Here is a 22,861-nt window from a genome sequence, read left to right on the forward strand (position 1 = left end):
AGTAATATTCCATTGTATGTATGTGCCACATCTTCTTTATCCATTCATCTGTAGGTGGACACTTAGGTTGCTTCCATGTCCTGGCTATTGTCAATAGAGCTGCAATGAACATTGTGGTACATGACTCTTTTTGAATTATGGTTTTCTCAGGGTATATGCCCGGTAGTGGGATTGCTGGATTGTATGGTAGTTCTATTTTTAGCTTTTTAAGGAACCTCCATACTGTTCTCCATAGTGGCTGTATCAGTTTACATTCCCACCAACAGTGGAAGAGGGTTCCCTTTTCTCCACACCCTCTCCAGCATTTATTGTTTGTAGATTTTTTGATGATAGCCATTCTGACCAGTGTGAGGTGATACCTCATGGTAGCTTTGATTTGCATTTCTCTAATGTTTAGTGATGTTGAGCCTCCTTTCATGTGTTTGTTGGCAATCTGTATATCCTCTTTGGAGAAATGTCTATTTAGGTCTTCTGCCCATTTTTGGATCGGGTTGTTTGCTTTTTTGATATTGAGCCGCATGAGCTGCTTATATATTTTGGAGATTAATCCTTTGTCAGTTGCTTCGTTGGCAAATATTTTCTCCCATTCTGAGGGTTATCTTTTTGTCTTGTTTATGGTTTCCTTGCTGTGCAATAGCTTTTAAGTTTCATAAGGTCCCATTTGTTTATTTTTGTTTTTATTTCCATTTCTCTAGGAGGTGGGTCAAAAAGGATCTTGCTATGATTTATGTCACTGAGTGTTCTGCCTATGGTTTCCTCTTAGAGTTTTATAGTGTCTGGCCTTACATTTAGGTCTTTAATCCATTTTGAGTTTATTTCTGTGTATGGTGTTAGGGAGTGTTCTAATTTCATTCTGAAAGCCATTCTTGACACCTTCTTCTCAACCTTATATACACGAATTTTCAAATAATGCAGATCCTGTCTATGAACAAATCATTAATCCATCCACCGCTCTCCATCAACACTGCTACAACCTTGGTATAAGCCACCAGTAACTCTTGCCCAGATCTTAGTAATAGCTTTTCTTAAAGTTTTAAGGGGGAAACAAACTAAAGAGACAAAAATTTGTCCATATTCTAAAGTCTCAGATGTATCATGAAGCTTCCAGGAAGTCCAAAATAATAGCTAAGAAACATTCATTCTAATACAGAATGAATTCTAGTCCTTTTTTCTAATAGTAAGTGACATATTTTTAAATGAAAGTGACTAATATCTAAGGGCCTTAAAACAATAAAAAAAATAAGTGTCCCAGGGTTTGGAGCTGAGGGAACTGTGAAGGGTGGTGCTCTCTATTTGCTCGATGTTTGCAAGTGCTCCCTAGGATGAGACCTGAGCCAAATCTGGTGTCCATCAGTAGCATCACTGTTCTAATAAATACATGATAAGGAGGACATCTTTGACCCAAAGATCCTCCAGGGCTCTCTGCCCAAATCCATTGCTGTTGTGGGTTGAATTGTGTACCTCCGAAAGATATATTCAAGTCCTAACCCATAGTACCAATGAGTGTGATCTTACTCAGAAACAGGGTCGATGCAAATATATTTAGTTAAGATGAGATCATACTGAATTAGGGTATGACTGGTGTCCTTATAAGAAGAGAAGAAACACAAACACAGATACAGAGGGAAGACAGCCATATGAAGATAAAGTCAGGGTTTGGAGTTATGCTGCCCCAAGCCAAGGAACACATAGGGCTACCAGAAGCTAGAGGAGGCAATGAAGTATCTTCCCTCAGAGGCTTTGGAGGGAGCATGGCTCTACAACAGGTTGATTTCAGATTTCTGGCCTCTAGAACTGTGAGATAATAAGTTCCGCTGTTTTAAGCTACCCAGTTTGTGGTACCTTGTTACAGAAGCCCTAGGAAACTAATACGCCAGCCTTTAGGAACTTAGTCCTCTAGAGCAGGGGTTGGCAAACTGGCTCACTGACTTTTTATTTGGCCCATGAGCTAGGAACTTTTTTTTTTCAGGAGTACAATTTGCAATCAATTTGAGGATAGGAAACATTAACTTTGAACATCAATTAAGTGAAATGTTGTCTCCTAAAAAATAATTCAATTTTTCTCATTAGCAGACCTGTATTACAAAAAAATATATATTCAATTATTATATTTTTAATATCATCATTTTGAAATGTGCAGAAATTTGTTTTCTCTCTTATTATATGAATTCCTACATAGTATTTATGGTTTTGCCTCCTGGCCTGCAAAGCCTAAAATATTTTCTATCTGGCCTTTTACAGAAAAAGTTTGCTAAACTCTGCCGTAGAGGAATCTCAGCATCATCTTCTCATTTAGCCAAGGAAATTTCTAAGCATCAGTGAAAACATTTTTAAAAAATATTTATTTATTTATTTATTTGGCTGGCTGCGTTGGGTCTTAGTTGCGGTGCATGGGCTTATCTCTAGTTGAGGCAAGTGGGCTCCAAAGTGTGTGGGCTTAGTTGCCCTGCGGCATGTGGGATCTTAGTTCCCCGACCAGGGATCGAACCCGCATCCCCGGCATTGGAAGGCAGATTCTTAAGCACTGGACCACCAGGGAAGTCCCCAAAACATTTATTTATAATTTTTATCTGTTTTCATTTGACATAAACTTTTTTCCTTTGTTACTTTTTTTATAACAGCTTTATTGAGATATAATTCACACAACATACAATTCACCCACTTAAAGTGTACAGTTCGATGGTTTTTAATATATTCAGTTTTGCAATCATCACCACAATCAATTTTGGAGCATTTTCAGCACCCCATAAAGAAATTTCGTACTCATTGTACCCATTAGCAATTAGCCCCCATGTCCCACTAGCCCCACACCCTCCAGCCCTAGACAAGCATTAATCTACTTTCTGTGTCTATGGATTTGGACATTTCATACACATTTTCCATGTTACTTTTCTACATTTGCTTTGGCTTATCTTAATTTTTTTTTTTTTTCCCGGTACGCGGGCCTCTCACTGTTGTGGCCTCTCCCGTTGCGGAGCACAGGCTCCGGACGCGCAGGCTCAGCGGCCATGGCTCACGGGCCCAGCCGCTCCATGGCATGTGGGATCTTCCCGGACCGGGGCTTTTTTTTTTTTTCCCGGTACGCGGGCCTCTCACTGTTGTGGCCTCTCCCGTTGCGGAGCACAGGCTCCGGACGCGCAGGCTCAGCGGCCATGGCTCATGGGCCCAGCCGCTCCGCGGCATGTGGGAACTTCCCGGACCGGGGCACGAACCCGTGTCCCCTGCATCGGCAGGCGGACTCTCAACCACTGCGCCACCAGGGAAGCCCTGATCTTAATTTTTATTCATTTTCTTTCAATCCTTTAAACCAAGAACAAGAAGAATTAAGACCAGAGGTGTGAGCCATAAAAAGCTTTTACTTCTCTGACATCCATGTTTCCCATCCTGATATTTAGCTCACACATATGGTCCCACTGGCTGCATGTCCCATGTAGACTAAAAATGTCCTGGACTTTACCCTATAGAAACGTTACATGACTGAATGTCCTGAGGTCAGGAAACGGGAACTCAGTCCATAGAGTTCCTAAACCTCCCAGCTTGTAGCTTTTTCAGCTGCTAAATTGTGACAAGTCAGGAATCACCCCAAATATCTGTCATAGTTTGTTGATAATATGAATCTCTGAAATAGGAAGAAAAAGTGGTAAAAAAGAAAATTACTTACACAAATTGCCTTTGAGAAATACAACATAATCTTTAAACACTTCATGTTTACCTAAAGTGAAGTTCTTTCAGAGTCAAGGTTTTTTAAAAATATTACTTGGCCTCACCAATTAATTATTTGCTTTAATTATCGGTAACAGATCCTCTGACTGGAAACCACCAGTTCACCTTGCTGTTATAGTAATTAGCTATAATGACTTCTAACGGTCCTCGAGTTTTTTCCTTACTTATTAAAGAGCCATAGCATTTAAATCACCTCATCTATTGTTCCGGCTATCTATTGCTGCATAACAAACCACCCTAAAGCTCATTGGCTTAAAATGACAACAATCATTTTATTATCTCTCGTGGTTTCTGTGGGTCAAGAATTCAGGAAGAGCTCCACTGGGTGGTTCTGCCTTAGGTTCTGCAGATGAAGTCATTCAGTGGCAGGAGCTGGAAGAGTGAGCACTGGGAGAGCTTGGGCTGGCTGAGCATCTCTCTCCATTTCAGAAGGCCTCTCCATATGGTCTGTCTGCATGGGTTAGCTTGTGCTTCCTCATAGCATGGTGGTCTCAGGGTGGTACTGCTTCTTATACAGTAGTTCATGTTTCTAACGCAGGGCCCAGCAAACCAGGTAGACTCTGTACTACCTTTTATGACCTACCCTGGGAAGTCACATAATATCACCTTTGCCACAGTTTACTGGTCAACCAGTCACTAAGGTTTAGCCCAGATTCAGAGAGGGGCCACAGAATTCACCTCTTTATGGGAGGTCAAAGAATTTGCAGAAAGTTCTTAAAGCTGTCATTGTCTATGCAGAAGACATTTTTTGGCTTATGCAATAATTACTCCAGTGAGAGACATTATTTCTCTCTTCCTTTTACTTCCTTGTGTTTTCTTTCCTTCTTTCACAATCCCCTTAAAATGTTTCTAATTTAAAGATTTCAGCTCCACATACTTTGCTTGGTACTTTTGTGTTCTGCAGATAGACTAATTCTTGCGCCAGACCCAAATATTTCTGGCTGTTCCGTTCTACTCTACTTCCTGTTTGGTTGACTTTTATTTCCTGTACTCTTTGTCACGGGCTTTGTCAAAACTGTAAACTTCCATTTTGGCCTAGGCACTGTGTTCTATTTCTGAATCTGCCAGTGGTCTTGAGCAATAGTATGCATACAGTAACTGCAAGTATAATACCGGAAGTGAAAATTAAAATACTATGTCTTAGTATAGATAGAATTAAATACCCACTTTAAGGAAATACATATTTTAGTGGAGACCATTTTCCAGGAGATCAGACCTCAAAGAGTCAGATCACCTTCTCAGGGGTGAACAGCTTTGAGCCATTGGTTGGACCATCGACCAGCCCCAAAGATCTTATTTCCAAGGGATTACAAGGCTAGCTAGAATTCTTTCTTTTAGAGACAGTTCTATAGCTCTTAAATTGTTTTGGGCTGCAAACAATGGGAACCTCAACTCAACTGGCTTAAACCATAAGAGAATGGTTTAAGCAGCTAACCATGTCATCAAAACCTCAGATTCCCTCTAAATCTTTCTGCTGTAACATCTTCAGTATGTCGGCTTTATTTTTAACTCATGGTCTTAAAATGGCTTCTATAGTTCACTTTTCACTCGCAGACACAGCAAAGTCCAGTAAATTCCTAGATGTCTCTTTTTATTATGAATGAAAAAAATTATTCCAGAATCTCCCTAGCAAATTTCCCATCTTGTTACATTGCTCAGAAATGTACCATTTGCCCATTCCTAAACCACTCTGTGGCTCAAGAGTGGGATTACCATGATTGGTTTAAAGATGCACTTGGCATTTGTAGCACAGCGAATTATCCAAACAAAAATCAAGATTCTGCTAAAAAGGGGGAAGAGAAGAAAGAATGACAGATGGGGAGCCTTCTAATATTTGGATTTAATGTAATACAAAGAGAGAAATTCTCCTCCCATGGAGTTCCTAGATCATTGAATGGGACCACAATTAATACAGTTGCTCAAAGCAGAAACATGGCAGTTCTCTTTACCTATGTCTCCCAATTATCTATTTCCCCAAAGCCACTGTCTTAATTCATGCACGTATCTTCTCTCCCCTCCATTGTTACAATTATTTTCCTTACTGGTCACCTGCCTCTAGTCTTCCACTTCCCTTAATCCATCTTCCACATTGTTGAGAGGCTGAGCTTTCTCTCATGGATTATCAGGGTATTCTCAGTGGAGCACAAATGCTAAAAATGGAGTAATTTTCACTGTCCACTTCCTCCACATGAGTTGGTGAAATGTATTTTGTGGCTGCAGATGTATGAAACAGTTCTGGTGCAAGGGTGTTCAAGAGACAGGTGGGGAAGCAACAGAGGAGATGGGATGGCATTCGTTGCTATCATCAGCCTAATGATGGTATGGAGTCACAGAAGGGGTTAGAGCCGAAAGATAAGGATACTGTATTCATAGTAGATTCTGTGAGGCTTTAGGCACAAGCAGTCTTTTGTGGGTCCCAGGTGACTGTGATACAGTGTTGGACAGAAGGGAAGGTCTTCTGAGCTCAGCAAAGCAGGAAAGAATATTTCATGATCTATTGTGCTCTGTCCTTCCTATTTCAGTGATATACCAAGATCATATCAAAAATCTAAGGCAACATGGATGGACCTAGAGATTACCATACCAAGTGAAGTAAGTCAGAAGGAGAAAGACAAATACCATATGATATCACTTATATGTGGAATATAAATATGGCACAAATGAGCCTATCTATGAAACAGAAACAGACTCACAGACACAGAGAACATACTTGTGGTTACCAAGGTGGACGGGGGTGGGGGAGGGATGGACTGGGAGTTAGGAGTTAGTAGATGCAAACTATTATATATAGAATGGATGGATAACAAGGTCCTACTGTATAGCACAGGGAACTATGTTCAATATCCTGGGATAAACCATAATGGAAAAGAATACAGAAAAGAATGTATATAGAGTATAACTGAGTCATTTTGCTGTAAGCAAAAATTAACACATTGTAAATCAACTATTCATCAATAAAAATAAATTTTTAAAAGTCTAAGGCAAAAAACATACACAGTAATATGAAAGAAAACTTTATGATTTTTAATATTGATCTATAACGTTTAATAAGTACTAAATAAATTGTATATGTTTACTATGAAAATGAAAAAGTTCCTTCTGGAATATCCAAAATTAGGTTTAATATAGTTTGAACCTCATTAGAGATTTTGATAGTTTGCTGTAAATATTAGATGAAATATTAATAATAAATTATTATTAGATGAAAATTATGTTTTCTTCAATCTCAGTTGTTAGATAACAAAATACAAGTCTTTCTTATGCGATAATTTAAAAAGCCCAACCTTCTGCTCATAATTCCCTATTTTCCCAACTTTCCCACTCCATGGTCACACAAAATCTGTTTTTTAACCTCAATAAGACCTACAGACCTTGGAACTATTCCCAGTTTGCTAGGACATCCATTTTCCAGCCAGCTTCCTTCCTCAAAGAGCTTAGTATAAAAACTGTGTAGCAACACAAGACAATGTGGATGGTATAAATATCAAGTGGAAAAAAAAAAGGCTACCAAATTTTATGTATGCATAGTATTCATTGCTGTAGCTATATAAATTATGTAATAAAAGTTATCTGAGGATATACTCCAAACCATTACTCTTGGATAATTTTTTCCCAGGGTTGGAGGTAAAGTCATTTTAACTGATTCTCATTTTCTCTGCTTTTTTACAATAATCAAGTAATAGCAGAAGAAATAAATCAAAGCCTGCATATGAAAAAGTCCTGGAAGGAAACACATACACACACACATGCATATAGGTGATATCTGTATTAGTAAGATAGGCCATTTTTCTTCTTTTCTACAACTTTCTTTAATGTTATATTATATATATATAAATGTTATATATATATAACATTATATAACATTTATATATATATAATTTATATATATAAAATTTTTTTTTTTTGGCCATACTGGGCGGCATGTGGGATCTTAGTTCCTCGACCAGGGATCAAACCCATGCCCCCTACAGTGGAATCGCAGAGTCTTAACCACTGGACTGCCAGGGAGGTTCCCCATATGTATAATTTTGATAGAATTTTAAAATAAAAATTTTAGCAAAAATTTAAGAACTTTGCATATTATTGAATAATTTAACTGGTTGGCTCAACTTGCTTCTATGATATTAATCCATGATTAATCCATGATTTTGGTATTTGTCTTAATAATCACTATTATGCCTCTCTGCAGGCATGGTTACTTACCTCTTTGGGGAGGGAGAGTTGAAGCCTTGTGTGTGTGTGTCTCTTTCTTTTTTAATAGTATCTCATGCCCAGTGGTAATAAACTGTTACTCATATCAATACTGGACTGATGCAATGTATAACAATTTATATTTCATTAGATATTTACTGAGCATCTCAATACTCAGGGCACTGTACTGACCACTGTAGGGAATAAACGATGAATATGATTTTTACTTTTCCCATGGAGTTCAATTGAGGACTTTTGGGAAAACAGCATGAGGGTCTTTTTTTTTTAACTGAGGTATAGTTGATGTACAATATTACATAATGAGAGTCTTAAAAGATACAGAGCCTGTGAATGCTAAGTACTCCATATGTTAGCATTTTTATTAATAAGATTATGGCTGCTAAACAATTTTTTTATATTGCTTTATATCTTAGATCAGATTTGGAAATGCAATGTGACATACAGGACAAAGATCCAAACTATTAGTTTGGAGGTCTAGTTTCAAGTTCCAACTCAGCAACTAACTAGCTGTATGATGTGGGCATAGTACTAAAATTTTCTGTCCCTCAGTTTTTTCATGTGTAAAATGGGTTCCTTCTAACCTTAAAATTTAACTGTCCTCTGTTGAGGACACATCATATGACTTTAAGGTGATGATGACTTTATTACCAGTTCTGAAAAATGCTAATTCTAAATCTGTGCAAGTAATTATTGGATCACATGCTTGTGAAACAACAGCTATTATTACTACCATTACAGAAACCAAGTTAGTATACTATGTCATACTTCCAAACAGTGTACACATAAAACTAGCATATATAGAACTATAGGGCCTACACAGTGTAAAGATTAAAAAGAGAGAGGTATTTTATAAATGGATGTTTTATGACTGCTTTTTAGAGTTTTCACATACTAAGATTTCATTTCTCTGGGTCTTCACAAATCTCACGTTTCAGTTCCTTAAATGAAAATAGGTGAGTGGGGAGGGTTTCCTCAGAGTTACAGGTTCTTACTTTAGGGACTGGTGTTAGGGAGAACAGGCAAAACTGATGATGGCAGGATCTGGGTTTGCTGCCACACTCCAAACGATTTATGCATTTTTGAAGTTAATCTACATATTTCCATTTTCCTGACAGCAATTCCTGCTGCATCAGCAGTTTTCCAGATTAGAAATCTGGGACTTTTCTTTGACTTCTGGTTCTTCTCAATTCCCTATATCCAGTTGGTCTCCAAGGCTTATTACTTTTCTTTGTAATACCTCTTATTTTCCTCCTTCTTTTTTTACTTCATTTCCACATTCATCCTGGTCTGTTTCAGACTCATATTTGTTTCATTGCAATAACCTCTTAATGGAGTCTTTTTAAAAAATATATATTTATTTAATTTTTGGCTGCATTGGGTCTTCGTTGCTGCAAGCGAGCTTTCTCTAGTTGCGGTGAGCAGGGGCTACTCTTCCTTGCGGTGCGTGGGCTTCTCATTGCGGTGGCTTCTCTTGTTGCGGAGCACGGGCTCTAGGCGTGTGGGCTTCAGCACTCATGGCTCACGGGCTCTAGAGAGCAGGTTCAGTAGCTGTGGCGCACAGGCTTAGTTGCTCCGCGGCATGTGGGATCTTCCTGGTCCAGGGCTTGAACCCATGTCCCCTGCATTGACAGGAGGATTCTTAACCACTACGCCACCAGGGAAGCCCTAATGGAGGCTTTATATGCTACCAGTGTGATTTTCCTGAAACACTGCTCCCATCACAGCACTCTCCAGTTTAAGAACTTGGAATATCTCTCTAATGCCTATGAGACAAAACTAAACTACTCCTCTAACCCCTCCATTACCAGGTTTTAACCTTATTTCCCTGTTTCCTAACACGTACTCATATTAGTTATTGTAATGCTAGCTGCTGTAACAAAGAGATCCAAATGCAATGGATGAGAAAAGAGAGAAATTCATTTCTCAATTTAATGTCTGAGTTCCAGGATGCTCCATGCAATCACACAGGTTCCTTCCATCTTGTTTCTCGATCCTAACCTCTAGGACATCATCCTCAATATTAGAACTGAATCTGGATGACAGGACATCTTCTCATTAGCTTGAGGGAAGGCAAAAAAAAAGAAGCAGGCTAAACATCTGAAAGGCTCTGCCTATGAATGGGTGGGCATATATTTCTACCCAAAGGAAGCTGGCAGATAGAGTGTAGTTGGTCAACCATATATCAAGCTACAATTAACACAGAAAAAGAAGAAAAGTCAGCTAGCACTGTCTGCTGCACACCCTCTGCTTCAATTGTCCTGGTCTCTCCAACATGCAGTTTTTCTTTCTTTCTCTCCTTCCCTTCTCTCCACTTAGCCAAATGACATCCACCCTACTTAAGCATTACCTCCTCTTGTCAGTATTGCAGCCATTTTCAAAGAATGCTTCAGTATGCTGAAGAAAGTAGAAATGGTTCCAGGACTGTTCAAAACTGATTTATAGTCCTCATTTTTTTATAACGTGTTTTTCCCTTTAATTTTGTCTTTTACAACCTCTTAATCCACAGAAGCGGACTTTGGAGGTCTCAAACAATGCCCAAATAGGAAGTAAGTAAACAGGAGAGTAGCAGTGAAGAGTTCTGGTAAAATCCACTCCTAACAGCTGAGTCTGGCCATTGCAACTGTATGTCCTGACTGGTAGTTTTTGAACTGAGATTAGTGTGTAGTCTTGATAAGGCTTAATTTCTTGTAAAATATCCTTGTGGCCTAAATTGATATAAAATATCTGCATAAACTATGGATAAAAGTTGTATCTTTCAAAGAGAAGCAATGTGGTCATGTTCATCTAAAATTCTCTAAGAGACACACTGAATCTGATGAACAGGATCATTCTAGTTATCAGAGAAGTATAAAAATAACTGCTTAGGCACGTTAAAGTATTGAGAGAGAAGTGTACCACTGTCTACAATCCAAGGTCTGTGTTGTTTGCAAAGCCAGGGCCCTTAGTTATGTATGGAACAGGGATAATTAAACAGACTTTTTTCACAGCCTCCATTAAATATTATTCAAGACTCTCTCACTCTTGGGGTAGTCAATACCAAATACAGACTCCAGGGCCCTTCTCCTACCCACTGAATCAGAATTTCTGGGAGCGGGGACAAAGAATCTGTATTCTCAACAAGCTCCCCACGTGATTCTTCTGACAACCAAAATTCAAGAACCACTGTTCCAAACCACTGGGGATATTTTGGAACTCTATGACCAAATAGTCCACACCACTGGCATTTACTGCAGGAGTGGTCAGGAATGCTAGATGCCCTGCAAAGGACAGTGCAGCATGGCTAAGGATTGTCCACCATCCTCATGACTTACCTACGTTTCACCAGAAATTCACGTTCATGAAGATGAAAAGTCTATTATAATAATATAAGCCTAGATCACCACTCCATTTTACATATAAACACAAAATATTTTTTGCATGGTTTTAACAGAAACTGAATTTCCCAGTAATACAACTACAGTCGTCCCTCAGTATCCAAAAGGGATTGGTTCTAGGACCCCCACAGATGCCAAAAATCCTTGGATGCTCAAGTCTCTTACATAAAATGGCATTGTATTTGCATATAACCTACAGCACATCCTCCCTATATACTTTAAATCATCTCTAAATTACTTATAATACCTAATACAATGTAAATGCTATGTAAATAGTTGTAAACACAATGTAAATGCTATGTAAATAGTTGCTAGTGCACAGCAAATTCCAGTTTTGCTTTTTGGAACTTTCTGGAATTTTTTTCCCCAAATATTTTCAATCTGTGGTTGGTTGAATCTGTAGATGTAGACCCATGGATACAGAGGGCTGACTGTACTGTGTAAATCAAGAGAAGATTGTTTTATTAGAAAACTTTTTAAAAGTTGAAAAATCGTTAACTGTGACAGCTTACCAATACAACGTATCAGTGTCAGGCTGCGTTTGTAGCCTGTGATTCTACGCATAGGTGCAAACATTTGAAAACTTCATTATGTCTTTTAAAAAAATTAATTAATTAATTTTTGACTGCACTGGGTCTTCGTTGCCGCGCAAGGGCTTTCTCTAGTGTGGCGAGCTGGGGCTACTCTTCCTTGCGGTGCGCGGGCTTCTCATTGCGGTGGCTTCTCTTGTTGTGGAGCACGGGCTCTAGGCACGTGGGCTTCAGTAGTTGTGGCATGTGAGCTCAGTAGTTGTGGCCCACGGGCTCTAGAGCACAGGCTCAGTAGTTGTGGCTCATGGGCTTAGTTGCTCTGCAGCATGTGAGATCTTCCTGACCAAGGCTCGAACCCATGTCCCCTATAATGGCAGGCAGATTCTTAACCATTGTGCCACCAGGGAAGCCCCATTATGTCTTTTAATGTAGTCATGCCCAACCATTTACATATCAAAGTCAATATTATTTTTTATAAACGACTTTTTTATTTCACCTCGATATTGCTATTACGGCATTATTTTTGTTTGAAAACGTACATGGAAGGTAGATTATACATACGATTTTCACTTCAGGGGAGTAAAGAGGATGTTACAAATATCTGTTATAAAAGAGTGGACACTGATCCGGTAAGGCAGAGAACCACTGCTCTTGATACTAAAGAACATGCCTTAAACATTTAAAATCTTGCTGTTGAAAGAATAAAAAAGACACTTGGCATCAAACTGAATAGATGTAGTTATAACAAAGTTTTAGAATTAGATCAATTGTAGGCTCAGAAGAGCTATCCAAATGCAAGGTGTATGATATATAACACACTAAAGACCAGACATGGTAGGATGTTCAATAACCCAACCAGGCTTGAGAAACAAAGGTGCTGATCTCTAGACAGGATAATTCATTCAACAAATATTGAACATCTGCTATGTGCCAGCCACCTGGAATAAGATTTCCTGCTTTCAAGGATTTTATAGTTTAGTAAGGGAGCCAGGCACATGACCAGATAACTGTAATTCAGTGTGGTAAACTGGCTGATAGATAATATGCTGGCTATTATGTTGTCCAGAGAAGAAATAGCCTATCTGGCCAGGGGAATCTATAAAGGCTTCCTGTAAACTGAGTCTTAAAGGATGAGGAGGAATGAACCAAGTGAAGAAGTGGGTCGGGGGGCAATATAGGGGTTGGGGAGTGGGAGGTACAAACTATTAGGTGTAAGATAGGCTCAAGGATATATTGTACAACACGGGGAATATAGCCAATATTTTGTAATAAATGTAAATGGAAAGCAACCATTCAAAATTGTATAAATTTTTTTTAATGTATTATATTGTAAAAAATAATTAAAAATAAAATGAAAAAAGTGTACAAAAAAAAAAAAAGAAGTGTGTGTTAGGACACGGAGAGGAGGGAGGTAGTGAGCAGGGTCTCAAGGTAGGGCTGTGCTGGTTGTGTGGCCCTGCTGGGGAAAGGTATTCAAAAATCTTTTCAAATATTTTTAAAAATTGAGATACAATGTACATAAAGTAAACAAGTCTTTATACACCAGTATAGCCCAATTAACTTGTAAATATATGTACCCATGTCAAAGATAAACAAAGCCAGACACTAGTTACAGTGATAAAGACAGATTCTATTCAGTTCAGTAGGGAAGACAGCCCAGTGTAAACTGACTTCAACTTTCATTTGTGCAGAGGTAACTGGGCATTTTCAAGGGAGAATGAGGGAATAGGGAAGGAAATAGCAGCATGAGGAAGTGGAAATTTATTAAAAAGTGGGAAGGGAGTTGGTCAGTATACTTAGGCCACGCAGGTTTGTTAACTGGCACTTATGGAAGTGAGGCTCCCACCCTCCCACAGAGACTGGGAGATAGAGGTCCTGACTTTAGGTGTTGGCTGGAATAAACAGTAAATTCTTTTGGCAACCTTGAGTTTTCTCAAGCAGGAACCTATGGGGGCTGAAGTTGTCATCTTAGGGATGTGGCCTTGAGCTATTAGAAAATTTGCTGGTGTTATTCAAGTCTCTTAGCAAGAGAGGATTGGCAAAATTCTTTGTGCTGAGAGTCTTCAGTTGTTATAGGCCAAGGTTGAGGCCTAGTTGAGAAGCGGGCTCAGAGGAGCCCGACAAGAGTTTGGTCAAGGAGATAGCCTTTCTCACTCACCACCCAGATCAAGATATGGGACATTTCTAGCAACTCAGAAGGCTCCCTCAGGGCCACTTCTCGTCAATTTCCATCCTTAAAGATACCTAATATTTTGCTGTCCATCCCAATAATTAGCTTTATCTGTTTCTGAACTTGATATAGATGGATTCATATAGTATATACTCTATTGTATATGACTTTTCAACTTACATTTATAAGATCTACCCACATTGTTATGTGGCAATAGTACATTCTTTTTCATAACTGGGGAGAAATCTATGTTACGAATATAGTCCAGTTTATTTATCCATTCTGCTGCTGATGAATATTTGAGTTGCTTTCCTATTGTTGGATAATACAAATAAAGGTTCCCTTAAATATTCTTATCTGTCTTTTGGTAGATACAAGCACTTATTTCTGTTTGGAATATACCCAAGAATAGTACTGCTGGATCATTGGGTATTTATATTTTAGGTTTAGTAGATACTGCCAATTTTCCAAGGTTGTTGTACCAGTTTATATTCCCACAAAAAATTTTAAGAGAATTCCGTATCCCCACCAACACTTGGTATTATCCTTTTATTTTTAGTCATTTTGATGAGGTGTAGCATTATTTTATTGTTTTTTTAATACATATTTTCCTGCTGACTAGTGATTCTGAGCATCTTTTTATATGCTTATTAGTCATTTGGCTATCCTCCTTTGTAAAGTGCCTATTTGAGTCTTTTGCCCACTTAAAAAAATTGAGCTACCTATCTTTTTTTAATTGATTTGTAAAGTGGATATGAGTGTACCAGTTGGGTACTCTGGGAAGCAGATGCCAATATGAAATGAGCAATGCAAGAGATTTATTGGCGTTACACCTACGAAAGACAAAGGGGAGAGAAAGAAGGAGTAGATAGGGGAAGTTCAGATGCAGGTCTGACAATTGTGAAAAGAAAGGGGGAAGGAAGGAAGAAGTGGACAGGAATAGAATTAGATTGGGGTGCATCTATGACAAAGTCTCAGCCAGCCCCATGGGGAGCTCTAACACAAAGACTGCCCACAGAGAAGTCCTGTGCTGGCCAGAGATAGCAAGCCTTTGTACCACCACTGTGCTTATAACTGGCTAGGTGCTTCCAATGAAACACATGGCCTTGGCTTGAAAGCTGAGGTAGACACTCTTGAGAAGGGAGATCGAGCAGAGTATCTTCATGGATGCCACAGAGTTCTTTATCAGATGTATGTATTGCAAGTATCTTCTCCCAGTATGTGGCTTGCCTTTTCATTATCTTAGTGGCATTTTTTAGTTAATATTAATTAAGTCCAATTTATCTATCTTTTCTTTGCTAGTTAGCACTTTTTGTGTAATGTTCAACAAGTCTTTGCTTATCCCAAGGTTATGAAGGTATTCTCCTATGTTTTCTTCTAGAAGGTTAATTATTTTACTTTTCACATGGAGGTCTATGATCCATTTAAAATAATATTTTAGGTATGGTATAAGTTTGGGGTCAGGTTTCATTATTTTCCATATAGATGACAAATTTGTCCCAGCACCAGTTAATGAAAAGACCTCCTTTTCCCCCACAGAACTGCAGTGGAAACTGTTTTAACAAGTGACTGTATATGTATGGGTCTGTTTCTGGATTTTCTAATCCAGCCCATTGTTCTATTTGTCTAAAACTATGCCAATATCACACTATCTTAATTTCTGTAGTTTTATAATAAATTTGGCTATCTGGTAAGGTACATTCTCATCTTTATTTTTCCATATTGGCTTGGCTATTCTAGGACTTTGGTATTCCTAGATATATTTTAAAATTACCTTGTCAATTCCAACAAAAAATATGTTTTTTTTCAATTTTTCAAAGACAGTTTTTTTTTTTGTTTTGTTTTGTTTTTTGCGGCACGCGGGCCTCTCACTGTTGTGGCCTCCTCCGTTGCGGAGCACAGGCTCCAGACGCGCAGGCCCTGCATCCATGGCTCACGGACCCAGCTGCTCTGCGGCATGTGGGATCCTCCCGGACCGAGGCATGAACCTGTGTCCCCTGCATTGGCAGGCGGACTCTCAACCACTGCGCCACCAGGGAAGCCCTCAAAGACAGTTTTAATGCCATGGGGAAAATGCTCACGACGTTAAAATGAAAAAAGCAAGATACAGTACCATATATGCAGCATGATCTCAACTATGAAATAATTTTAATATTTATACATTGAAAAAAAAGACTGGAAGGACATGCACCAAACATTTAACTGTAGTTATCTCTGTATAGTGGGAAAACAAGATACTGAATTTTTTACTTTTTGGAAATTTTCAAATTTTCCAAGAAATCAGTATTTATAAATCAGAAAACCAGTAAAAAAAAAATTAAACTTAAATGTTAAACTGCTTCACAGCTAACTACCAATGGATTATTAAGGAAGTACTAGGTGAGTAAACTGGCTTTGAGGCATGGCTACATGGACTTTTTCACCTCAATGAAAAAAATGTCCAAGAAAATTTTACTGCAAATTTATAACAGTTTTGTATTATTAATGTTGGAAGCTTTAGTTAAGTCTTACCCACAGAAACATCAGTAGCTAATATCTAATCTTAATATACAGAAAATGCCAACTTTTCATCAAAAATTTAATTCTATCTTAATTGCCTTAATTTGTTCAGAGGCTGGTCTGAACAAAGGGTATAATTTAAAAATTCCAGGGCTTCCCTGGTGGCGCAGTGGTTGAGAGTCCGCCTGCCGATGCAGGGGACACGGGTTCGTGCCCCGGTCCGGGAAGATCCCACATGCCGCGGAGCGGCTGGACCTGTGAGCCATGGCCGCTGAGCTTGCGCGTCCGGAGCCTGTGCTCCGCAACGGGAGAGGCCACAACAGTGAGAGGCCCGCGTACCGCAAATAAATAAATAATTAATTAAAAAAATTTTAAAATTCCAGCCTTCAGAAGAGTTTCAATTAAAGAAGATTTAAAATAATCAATTTTAAGCAATTAAGAGATAAGATTTGCTTTTGGTGCATTAATCTCTTACATCTTAATTTCCAAATAAGTTTTTAAAACATTTTACTGTTAAATAACTATTGACAGTTCTGTTATTTCAGTAAGATGCAGAATGCAACATTCAACAAACATTTATTAAGAATCTACTATGTTCTGCACGTTGTGCTAGGAGTGTGGGCAAGAGGAGGAAAAGGGATTCTGAAAGGTAGTTGGATATAAATCCCCCACAGGTCAGTTCTAATTAATTCTGTACAACAGAAAATTGCCAAGAAGTTTCTTTCATACTGTACCATTGGTTTAAAAGCACTTAACCTAAGTATCTGTGTGGCTGTCAACGTTTGTTTCTATATATTTAGCTTTATCAATGGACGGAATGAAGAGTGACAAAAAAGGGGAGAGACACAGAACCAAGCATAAATAATCAAATTTCTTCTTAAAGGTACAGATCTCAATTTTATCAGGAAGATTTGTTCTCACCAAAATTTGGCAACTTCTGTATGACACACAGGCCAAAGAATGTTCTGACAAAACAACAAAAGCTACAAAACTTGTGCTCAAAGGAGAAAGAAAATCCTATTGGTCCATGCTGCCTAAAATCACAGCTTTCCAAAACTCTAGGCGAAGAAGGGATCAATTTTATGACAAATTAGGAATCTGCCTTACATTTTTTTCTAAGTAAAAATTCCTACCTGACCTTACAGCCCTAAATATATCAAGTGAATGCATTTTTCTTATATGGCCCTATACTCAGTCTCTCCACACCCAAGAATCTTGTCAAGCAACTTAATGATTTTAAGAGACTAAGGATCACCACATATACCAGAAAAAGACTTTGTTAGTCCAAAAAGAGAAGCCAGATATGGAGCCTATTAACTCCTGAAGAGACGGCACTGTGCCGCAATCTGATTGGCTGGGATTACATGCTTCAAACTGTCTAATAATACAATTCTATTAGGCGAGAAACTCCTTGAGAGATTATGTGATTCATCTTTGTATCACCTGCCCTTATCACTAGCCTCTAATAAATAGAATGCTTGGCTGTTTACTGTGTTCACTAAATGTTGGGTAATAGGAAAGGCTACAGAATGACAAGATACATTTGTATTTTTAAATGATCACACCCTCCACAGAAGGATTTTTTTTTTTTTTTTTTTTTTTGGTACGCGGCGCAGGCTCAGCGGCCATGGCTCACGGGCCCAGCCGCTCCGCTGCATGTGGGATCTTCCCGGACCGGGGCACGAACCCGTGTCCCCTGCATCGGCAAACGCACTCTCAACCACTGCGCCACCAGGGAAGCCCTCACAGAAGGATTTTAATTGCAGCAATCAGAACTCATAACACCACATATGCTGGGTTTTTGATTGGAATCCATTAAATCTATAGAATAATTTGGAGAGAACTGACATTTAAACAATATCGAGTCTTTCAAACCACAAACATGGCATGTCTGTGGGAAGGAGCATTCTAGGCAGAAAGGAAAGCATGAAAAGGGCAGAAAGACAAGAAACGGCATGGCTCATGTAATATGAGAAGCTATGAAGCAGTTCAGTGAGGTGTGAAGTGCAAGGTGTGGAGTGCAGAAGATGAGGCTAAAGAAATGGACAGAGGCCAGATTATGGGGGAACTTGCCAGTCATGTCCCAGTTTGGATCTAAGGCTAATGGGTGGCCTTAAAGCACAAGAGTGGTATGGTCTGATGTGCATTTGTCCAGAGGATTCAAGCAGCAATGGGTTTGAATATGATTGAGTGGCTTTCAAATGGGACAAAAGTATAGACAGGCATAATAGTTAGAAGTCCATTCCAGTAGTTCAGGTGAGATATGATGAAGATTTGAACAAGGACAATGGCAGTTAAGATGGAGAAACAATGGATTCATACTGGACTGGTAAAATCAGCAGGACTTGATGACTGGACATTGTGGGTCAGGTAGGGGATGATTAGAGAGAGAGAGTCAAAGATGGCTCCCAACTTTCTAACTTGTGTCTGGGTAGATGGTGGCACAAGGAATATGGGAATAAGAGTAAACTTGGAAGAGGAGATGCTGTGTTGATTGAGTCTGGGATGTCTATCAGTCTCCTAATAGACAACTGGATATACAGGTCTGAAACCCATGCAAAGATCCAGGCTGGATATATGGTCCTGGGACCTTAGGTAAAATCATGGGAATGGGTGACATCACCCAGGGAGTGTGTGTGAGCTGAGAAGTACTTAACATCCCTCCCTCATATTCCCATTCACACTCAAATTTTCCTAGTTCTTCGTCTTCTTTTTCAAAAATAAACCCATTGATATCCCCTGGGTTAAAAACCATACAAGAAATACTGTGTACTGGTCTGACATTATATTTATGACCACAAATTTCAAATGATCATTCAGTACAGCCAGACACACCTAATGTTCCACTCTCACAGACTGCATTTTCAGCTTCTCCTCTTGTTTGTTGCCCTCCACTCTCAGCTGAACATAACCTCATACCTCATACTTCACCAAAAAAAAAAAAAAAATGCAATTTGACTGATTACTTCATCTCTATACCATCAGGTCTACCAGGTTCTACTTTCCGTCTTGTTACCACAGAGGAAGTGTCCCCATTCCAATCTATGGCCAATCCTATAACCTGTGCTTTAGATTTCATTCTTTCTCCCTTACTCACTACTCCCTTCCTCTCAATCATCACCAATTTCTCCTTCACTAGTGAGTCTTATCTTTTACAAACATGCCTTAATCTGACCCTCTATAAACAAAACAAAACTGCAGTACCAGAGACTGCTATTGATTACTCATATCCAATTTCTTCTCTACTTCCACGGCACATATTTAAATTCCATTTCTCAAATTATATTTCTCAGCCCCCTTGTGGAGACCATATGGAAAACAGACTGTGACCAGAGGAATGTATTCCACTTTCAGGTCTGGCACATAAAATCTCCCATTCGTGATTCTCTGCCCTCTTTCCTTTTCCAAGATGACTTTCAAATCCACATGTTGGTGCTACAAGACAGAAGGCATCTAGGTTCCTGGATAACTTCTGGAAGAAAGCCACTCAACTCACATTGGACTGTGACTCAAGTGATAAATAACCTTTGTGTTAACCTGGTGAGATGGAGGTTGTAGCGACAGGCCTTAGCCTAATACAACCCCACATCCCCCTCCAGCTATTGCCCCATTTGTTTCCTTTAACAGTCTTCAAAGAGTTGTGTATACTCATCCTTTCCATCATTCTCTTCTCAACCTCCTCCAATTCAGCTTTCATTCCCACCATTCCACTGACATGGCTCTCATCAAGGTTACTGATGACCTTCATCTTGCCGAATCCAAGGTCATTTCTTTATTCTCATCTTTTGCAGTCTCTCAGCATCATTTAACACAGCTGACCACTTCCATTCTTTTTGAAACAGTCTCTTGGTTTTCCTCTTCTTTCACTGGCAGCTCCTTCTTTTCTACCAGCCTTCTTGGGTTCTTTTTAATTTTTTTTCTCTGTGCTCCTTTTTTTTTTTTTTTTAAATGAAATGGTGCTGACTCACACATCTTTATTTCTACCTTTGACCTCTCCCCTTAGCTTAGTTCTTTATATTCAACTACCTACTCAGATATCTAATAGGCACCTGTAACTTAACAAGTCTAAAACACAACTCCTGGTTTTCCCTCTCAAACCTTTCTCTCACCAGCCTACCTTGTTGCTCAGACCAAAAATGTGAGTTATCCATGATTCCTTTTTTCCCCTTCCATCTGCATCCAATCCATCAGCAAGTCCCTCAGGCTCTGACACCCGAATCTTACTGAATATGACCTTTTTTCACCATCTCCTCTGCCCGAATCTTACTGAATATGACCCTTTTTCACCATCTCCTCTGCTAAAACATAAGTCCAAACCACTTTTACTTCTCCCTTAGATGACTGCAACAGCCTCTCTGCCACTCTGCCTTCACTCCTACCCCTGGTTAGCATACAGTGCCCCTAGCAGTTTAACACATCAGCCAGAGTAAACATCTTGAAATGTAATCATAAATCAATCACGTGCTTAAAACTCTCCAGTAGGTTCCTGTGTGCACCTGGAATAAAATCCATCCTCCTTACCATGGCCTACAAAGCCCTACATGATCTGGCCCCTGCTTATCTCCTCAACCTCATTCAGTTTGGTGTGGTCCCAGTGGTGTTTCAGTCCCTCACATAAGCTCTTTCCTGTCTCAAGGACTTCGTACTTGGTGTTCCTCGCACTGGAATGCTCTTTCCCTGAATCTTTCTGTGGATGTCTTTTTCTTATTCCTCAGGACTCCTCTCAAATGTCACCTCCTCAGAGTATCCCTCTCCCTCAGTCACTTTCTATCCCATTACCTCATTTTCTTGACAGCAATAAACAAAATAGTTTAATAATAGTATTTTAGATGATCTTATTTGCTAACATGCTTGATGTCTTTCATGTGAGACAGAGCTGCATGAAGGGAGAGATTTTGTCTTTTTTTTTAAATTGAGGAGTAGTTGATTGTTATTAGTGTTCATGCCACAATCTAAAGAGCACCTGGCACAGAATATATATTTGTTGGACTGAATAAATAGTATCAAAAACTATAAGCCCTTGAGGAATAATACCATGTGTTACATTATAATCCCCACCAACTAGCTGCCAGTCACCTTTACAGTAATAAACTATTTCCCCCCCACATAAGTCTGAAAAAAAATAAAAACCACTACTCACATTTGTTGTTGTTTTTAGTCCATCCATCACCTTGTCTTGTAATCTTCCTTTTTTTCTAATTAAGTTTATCCTGCACAAGTGAAATATTTTCACTTTTCAGATGTAGACTGGATCTTTGAAAAAAGGGTTCAGCAAGTTTCTAAAATAGTGAAAGGATTTTCAAAAAAGCCTTTAAAAAGGTGAGGTAATATAAATCTATAGCTTATTCATGTGACAAATAAAAATAGCCCTGGAAATAAATACAAACATGCCATCCTATTAGTGAGGAGGTTTAAATAAGTGAGTCTTTGAAAAATAAAAATAAAATAAATTCAAAATTCTGTAGTGTTACTAAATCTCAAAAGATCCAGCTTGTGATTTCATAGATTGGAGTGGTTTTAGGACTAGTGTGGGGTCCTGCAACTGGGACAGATTCTGTTTGGCCCAGAACTCTTCAGTAAGCAAACATTATTGTGTCCTATTAAGAAGCACCTAAAACCAATCAATTTCTGGACGTGAAATATAAACAAATACATGCAAGATATTTTCCATTCCTATTCGTCTCTCATCCTCCTGTTGGATTCTTAAACACTTATGCTTAGTTCATTCATATAGTGCTCACATTTGGGGTTGTAAGGGTAAATACAAGTCTAAAATAATTAAATTTAAAAATCTGCCTGGTGCCAAAAAGAACAAAGAACATTACCCCCTCTCTTTTCATTTAGCAATTCTTTTACAAAAATAGAAGCTATAAATGATTTCTCTCTTTGAGATGTATGTACACCTTTTAAAAAGCTAAACAAGCTTCTTGCCAGTTTTGTACTCCCTTAACATCTTTCTTGGGCGCCTTTGAGCTATCTCTTTGAAATGTGAATATCAAGGAGGATGGTGCCTCATCTCTCTGTCTCTGTGGGAGTTTAAACTTTGGCTTTTGGCTCCAAGATGTAACTTCCTATTTTTTTTCCTTGGGAGAAGGACAACAGGTATGTAATTGATTGCATCTGTCTGATTATATAAACGAGTAAGATTTCTTCTCTTTGCAATCTCTTTAGTGCATCACAGTATGGTTTAATGCTTATTCTATAATAAAACTATTTCATTCTTTTCTACTTTTCTATATTTTGTGGCGAGGATGTTTTGGGCGTGGCAGGAGAGTTTATTTTTAATTATTCCCCCAACTGGGTCCTCCAGTTTTGGCACTTGTATGGCTGATATTTCCCATTGCCCCTCCATA

The 22,861-nt window shown here is 38.8% G+C and overlaps 1 long non-coding RNA gene across 2 annotated transcripts in view; it reads right to left on the reverse strand.

The window, feature by feature from the left end:
• LOC114487336 (uncharacterized) overlaps nucleotides 1–22,861 on the reverse strand; it is a 39,843-nt gene that overhangs the window by 16,177 nt on the left and 805 nt on the right. The window contains exons 2-3 of one of the 2 annotated variants that reach the window (XR_003682355.2): nucleotides 21,649–21,787; nucleotides 3,069–3,619 (exon numbers count right to left, since the gene is read on the reverse strand). This is a non-coding gene — a long non-coding RNA (uncharacterized lncRNA). Of the gene's footprint in view, nucleotides 1–3,068; nucleotides 3,620–21,648; nucleotides 21,788–22,861 lie in introns of those variants that run through there. The other variant, XR_008618903.1, reaches the window with a different exon arrangement.

This window comes from Physeter macrocephalus, chromosome 12 (genome assembly GCF_002837175.3).
Source record: "Physeter macrocephalus isolate SW-GA chromosome 12, ASM283717v5, whole genome shotgun sequence".
NCBI lineage: Eukaryota > Metazoa > Chordata > Mammalia > Artiodactyla > Physeteridae > Physeter > Physeter macrocephalus.